The following is a 5,000-nucleotide window of genomic DNA, read 5'->3' on the forward strand; positions in this document are numbered from 1 at the left end:
CTGCGTGTCCTTGTATTAGGATACTACTTTTGCACTTTTAACATGTGTCTTTGTATTTTTCTTCCAATGCTTTGTACATGAGGAAGGTAGCAAGAAAAAGGTGAAAAGGGTGAGGCTTGTTGTAGAGCATTTTCTCCATCATGTGACGTTCAACAGATTACTTTTGTTCCTTGAGCTCCAGGCGGAAGAGCGACATGAAGCCAAAACGTTGACACGTAGGCCTCCGCAGAGATAGCAGCACATTAGACTACATATGAGCATCACGGGATCTTGCTAAAGCACTCCTCAACAGGTCAGGATGGCCGAGCGGTCTAAGGCGCTGCGTTCAGGTCGCAGTCTCCACTGGAGGCGTGGGTTCGAATCCCACTTCTGACAGCAGTTTCAGCTTTTCACAGCTTGCTCCTTAGGTTCTCTTGCTCCTTTAGCGCTCTAGCTCTAGTGCAAAAAAAATGCTGTCCAACATTAGAAAAATAGGGCTCCATAGCTCAGGGGTTAGAGCACTGGTCTTGTAAACCAGGGGTCGCGAGTTCAAATCTCGCTGGGGCCTTTCTGCCATTTTCGGGAACCGTAGCTCGCAAATTGGCATAATTAGATTTTTCCCCAAAAGGCCCAAGGTAACGTAAGGTTATGACTATATGAAGGCCTCGAGATAATGAAATTTAATGGTTAGGACAACTTGAATTTCACCACATCTTGAAAGAGATAACATCTGCTACAAAGACTTGCTCTCTAATTCTGCATGGAAAGAAAAGTGCAATTCAAGCAAACAGATATCTTGCTAACTGCAAGACGCTCGCTATCCGCATGGAAAGAAAAGTGCAATTCAAGCAAAGAGAGATATCTTGCTAACTGCAAGACGCTGGCTATCTGCGTATCCTTGTATTAAGATACTACTTTTGCACTTTTAACATGTGTCTTTGTATTTTTCTTCCAATGCTTTGTACATGAGAAAGGTCGCAAGAAAAAGGTGAAAAGGGTGAGGCTTGTTGTAGAGCATTTTCTCCATCATATGACGTTCAACAGATTTCTTTTGTTCCTTGGGCTCCAGGCGGAAGAGCGACATGAAGCCAAAACGTTGAGACGTAGGCCTCCGCAGAGATAGCAGCACATTAGACTACATATGAGCATCACGGGATCTTGCTAAAGAGCTCCTCAACAGGTCAGGATGGCCGAGCAGTCTAAGGCGCTGCGTTCAGGTCGCAGTCTCCACTGGAGGCGTGGGTTCGATTCCCACTTCTGAAAGCAGTTTCAGCTTTTCACAGCTTGCTCTTTAGGTTCTCTTGCTCCTTTAGCGCTCTAGCTCTAGTGCAAAAAAAATGCTATCCAACATGAAAAAAATAGGGCTCCATAGCTCAGGGGTTAGAGCACTGGTCTTGTAAACCAGAGGTCGCGAGTTCAAATCTCAGTGGGGCCTTTCTGCCATTTTCGGGAACCGTAGCTCGCAAATTGGCATAATTAGATTTTTCCCCAAAAGGCCCAAAGTAACGTAAGGTTATGACTATATGAAGGCCTCGAGATGATGAAATTTAATGGTTAGGACAACTTGAATTTCACCACATCTTGAAAGAGATAACATCTGCTACAAAGACTCGCTCTCTAATTCTGCATGGAAAGAAGAGTGCAATTCAAGCAAACAGATATCTTGCTAACTGCAAGACGCTCGCTATCCGCATGGAAAGAAAAGTGCAATTCAAGCAAAGAGAGATATCTTGCTAACTGCAAGACGCTCGCTATCCGCATGGAAAGAAAAGTGCAATTCAAGCAAAGAGAGATATCTTGCTAACTGCAAGACGCTGGATATCTGCGTATCATTGTATTAAGATACTACTTTTGCACTTTTAACATGTGTCTTTGTATTTTTCTTCCAATGCTTTGTACATGAGGAAGGTAGCAAGAAAAAGGTGAAAAGGGTGAGGCTTGTTGTAGAGCATTTTCTCCATCATATGACGTTCAACAGATTTCTTTTGTTCCTTGGGCTCCAGGCGGAAGAGCGACATGAAGCCAAAACGTTGAGACGTAGGCCTCCGCAGAGATAGCAGCACATTAGACTACATATGAGCATCACGGGATCTTGCTAAAGAGCTCCTCAACAGGTCAGGATGGCCGAGCAGTCTAAGGCGCTGCGTTCAGGTCGCAGTCTCCACTGGAGGCGTGGGTTCGATTCCCACTTCTGAAAGCAGTTTCAGCTTTTCACAGCTTGCTCTTTAGGTTCTCTTGCTCCTTTCGCGCTCTAGCTCTAGTGCAAAAAAAATGCTATCCAACATGAAAAAAAATAGGGCTCCATAGCTCAGGGGTTAGAGCACTGGTCTTGTAAACCAGAGGTCGCGAGTTCAAATCTCAGTGGGGCCTTTCTGCCATTTTCGGGAACCGTAGCTCGCAAATTGGCATAATTAGATTTTTCCCCAAAAGGCCCAAAGTAACGTAAGGTTATGACTATATGAAGGCCTCGAGATGATGAAATTTAATGGTTAGGACAACTTGAATTTCACCACATCTTGAAAGAGATAACATCTGCTACAAAGACTCGCTCTCTAATTCTGCATGGAAAGAAGAGTGCAATTCAAGCAAACAGATATCTTGCTAACTGCAAGACGCTCGCTATCCGCATGGAAAGAAAAGTGCAATTCAAGCAAAGAGAGATATCTTGCTAACTGCAAGACGCTCGCTATCCGCATGGAAAGAAAAGTGCAATTCAAGCAAAGAGAGATATCTTGCTAACTGCAAGACGCTGGATATCTGCGTATCATTGTATTAAGATACTACTTTTGCACTTTTAACATGTGTCTTTGTATTTTTCTTCCAATGCTTTGTACATGAGGAAGGTAGCAAGAAAAAGGTGAAAAGGGTGAGGCTTGTTGTAGAGCATTTTCTCCATCATGTGACGTTCAACAGATTTCTTTTGTTCCTTGAGCTCCAGGCGGAAGAGTGACATGAAGCCTAAACGTTGACACGTAGGCCTCCGCAGAGATAGCAGCACATTAGACTACATATGAGCATCACGGGATCTTGCTAAAGCGCTCCTCGACAGGTCAGGATGGCCGAGCGGTCTAAGGCGCTGCGTTCAGGTCGCAGTCTCCACTGGAGGCGTGGGTTCGAATCCCACTACTGAAAGCAGTTTCAGCTTTTCACAGCTTGCTCTTTAGGTTCTCTTGCTCCTTTAACGCTCTAGCTTTAGTGCAAAAAAAATGCTGTCCAAATTTAGAAAAACAGGGCTCCATAGCTCAGGGGTTAGAGCACTGGTCTTGTAAACCAGGGGTCGCGAGTTCAAATCTCACTGGGGCCTTTCTGCCGTTTTCAGGAACCGTAGCTCGCAAATTGGCATAATTAGATTTTTCCCCAAAAGGCCCAAGGTAACGGTTAGGTTATGACTATATGAAGGCCTCGAGATTATGAAATCTAAAGGTTAGGACAACTTGAATTTCCCCACATCTTGAAAGAGATAACATCTGCTACAAAGACTCGCTCTCTAATTCTGCATGGAAAGAAGAGTGCAATTCAAGCAAACAGATATCTTGCTAACTGCAAGACGCTCGCTATCCGCATGGAAAGAAAAGTGCAATTCAAGCAAAGAGAGATATCTTGCTAACTGCAAGACGCTGGATATCTGGGTATCCTTGTATTAAGATACTACTTTTGCACTTTTAACATGTGTCTTTGTATTTTTCTTCCAATGCTTTGTACATGAGGAAGGTAGCAAGAAAAAGGTGAAAAGGGTGAGGCTTGTTGTAGAGCATTTTCTCCATCATGTGACGTTCAACAGATTTCTTTTGTTCCTTGAGCTCCAGGCGGAAGAGTGACATGAAGCCTAAACGTTGACACGTAGGCCTCCGCAGAGATAGCAGCACATTAGACTACATATGAGCATCACGGGATCTTGCTAAAGCTCTCCTCAACAGGTCAGGATGGCCGAGCGGTCTAAGGCGCTGCGTTCAGGTCGCAGTCTCCACTGGAGGCGTGGGTTCGAATCCCACTTCTGACAGCAGTTTCAGCTTTTCACAGCTTGCTCTTTAGGTTCTCTTGCTCCTTTAGCGCTCTAGCTCTAGTGCAAAAAAAATGCTGTCCAACATTAGAAAAATAGGGCTCCATAGCTCAGGGGTTAGAGCATTGGTCTTGTAGACCAGAGGACGCGAGTTCAAATCTCGCTGGGGCCTTTCTGCCATTTTCGGGAACCGTAGCTCGCAAATTGGCATAATTAGATTTTCCCCCAAAAGGCCCAAGGTAACGTAAGGTTATGATGATATGAAGGCCTCGAGATGATGAAATTTAATGGTTAGGACAACTTGAATTTCACCACATCTTGAAAGAGATAACATCTGCTACAAAGACTCGCTCTCTAAGTCTGCATGGAAAGAAGAGTGCAATTCAAGCAAACAGATATCTTGCTAACTGCAAGACGCTCGCTATCCGCATGGAAAGAAAAGTGCAATTCAAGCAAAGAGAGATATCTTGCTAACTGCAAGACGCTGGCTATCTGCGTGTCCTTGTATTAGGATACTACTTTTGCACTTTTAACATGTGTCTTTGTATTTTTCTTCCAATGCTTTGTACATGAGGAAGGTAGCAAGAAAAAGGTGAAAAGGGTGAGGCTTGTTGTAGAGCATTTTCTCCATCATGTGACGTTCAACAGATTACTTTTGTTCCTTGAGCTCCAGGCGGAAGAGCGACATGAAGCCAAAACGTTGACACGTAGGCCTCCGCAGAGATAGCAGCACATTAGACTACATATGAGCATCACGGGATCTTGCTAAAGCACTCCTCAACAGGTCAGGATGGCCGAGCGGTCTAAGGCGCTGCGTTCAGGTCGCAGTCTCCACTGGAGGCGTGGGTTCGAATCCCACTTCTGAAAGCAGTTTCAGCTTTTCACAGCTTGCTCTTTAGGTTCTCTTGCTCCTTTAGCGCTCTAGCTCTAGTGCAAAAAAAATGCTATCCAACATGAAAAAAATAGGGCTCCATAGCTCAGGGGTTAGAGCACTGGTCTTGTAAACCAGAGGTCGCGAGTT

At 44.6% G+C, this 5,000-nt stretch overlaps 12 non-coding genes across 12 annotated transcripts in view; all 12 read left to right on the plus strand.

Moving 5' to 3' along the window:
* The first annotated feature begins 292 nt into the window (after positions 1 to 292).
* TRNAL-CAG (transfer RNA leucine (anticodon CAG)) lies at positions 293 to 375 on the plus strand. Its single transcript has one exon. It is a non-coding gene; the product is annotated as a tRNA-Leu (tRNA).
* A 99-nt stretch (positions 376 to 474) lies between these two features.
* Positions 475 to 547, plus strand: TRNAT-UGU (transfer RNA threonine (anticodon UGU)). Its single transcript has one exon. It is a non-coding gene; the product is annotated as a tRNA-Thr (tRNA).
* A 612-nt stretch (positions 548 to 1,159) lies between these two features.
* TRNAL-CAG (transfer RNA leucine (anticodon CAG)) lies at positions 1,160 to 1,242 on the plus strand. Its single transcript has one exon. It is a non-coding gene; the product is annotated as a tRNA-Leu (tRNA).
* A 99-nt stretch (positions 1,243 to 1,341) lies between these two features.
* Positions 1,342 to 1,414, plus strand: TRNAT-UGU (transfer RNA threonine (anticodon UGU)). Its single transcript has one exon. It is a non-coding gene; the product is annotated as a tRNA-Thr (tRNA).
* A 679-nt stretch (positions 1,415 to 2,093) lies between these two features.
* On the plus strand, positions 2,094 to 2,176 carry TRNAL-CAG (transfer RNA leucine (anticodon CAG)). The gene has a single exon. It is a non-coding gene; the product is annotated as a tRNA-Leu (tRNA).
* A 100-nt stretch (positions 2,177 to 2,276) lies between these two features.
* TRNAT-UGU (transfer RNA threonine (anticodon UGU)) lies at positions 2,277 to 2,349 on the plus strand. Its single transcript has one exon. It is a non-coding gene; the product is annotated as a tRNA-Thr (tRNA).
* Positions 2,350 to 3,028: 679 nt separating this feature from the next.
* Positions 3,029 to 3,111, plus strand: TRNAL-CAG (transfer RNA leucine (anticodon CAG)). The gene has a single exon. It is a non-coding gene; the product is annotated as a tRNA-Leu (tRNA).
* A 99-nt stretch (positions 3,112 to 3,210) lies between these two features.
* On the plus strand, positions 3,211 to 3,283 carry TRNAT-UGU (transfer RNA threonine (anticodon UGU)). Its single transcript has one exon. It is a non-coding gene; the product is annotated as a tRNA-Thr (tRNA).
* Positions 3,284 to 3,896: 613 nt separating this feature from the next.
* Positions 3,897 to 3,979, plus strand: TRNAL-CAG (transfer RNA leucine (anticodon CAG)). The gene has a single exon. It is a non-coding gene; the product is annotated as a tRNA-Leu (tRNA).
* Positions 3,980 to 4,078: 99 nt separating this feature from the next.
* Positions 4,079 to 4,151, plus strand: TRNAT-UGU (transfer RNA threonine (anticodon UGU)). Its single transcript has one exon. It is a non-coding gene; the product is annotated as a tRNA-Thr (tRNA).
* Positions 4,152 to 4,763: 612 nt separating this feature from the next.
* TRNAL-CAG (transfer RNA leucine (anticodon CAG)) lies at positions 4,764 to 4,846 on the plus strand. Its single transcript has one exon. It is a non-coding gene; the product is annotated as a tRNA-Leu (tRNA).
* Positions 4,847 to 4,945: 99 nt separating this feature from the next.
* Positions 4,946 to 5,000, plus strand: part of TRNAT-UGU (transfer RNA threonine (anticodon UGU)) — a 73-nt gene continuing 18 nt past the window's right edge. The window contains exon 1 of the tRNA in view: positions 4,946 to 5,000. This exon is cut by the window's right edge and continues 18 nt beyond it. This is a non-coding gene — a tRNA (tRNA-Thr).

This window comes from Staurois parvus, unplaced genomic scaffold (assembly GCF_062004578.1).
Source record: "Staurois parvus isolate SC_StPar_1 unplaced genomic scaffold, SC_StPar_1.0 ptg000151l, whole genome shotgun sequence".
Classification (NCBI taxonomy): Eukaryota; Metazoa; Chordata; class Amphibia; order Anura; family Ranidae; genus Staurois; species Staurois parvus.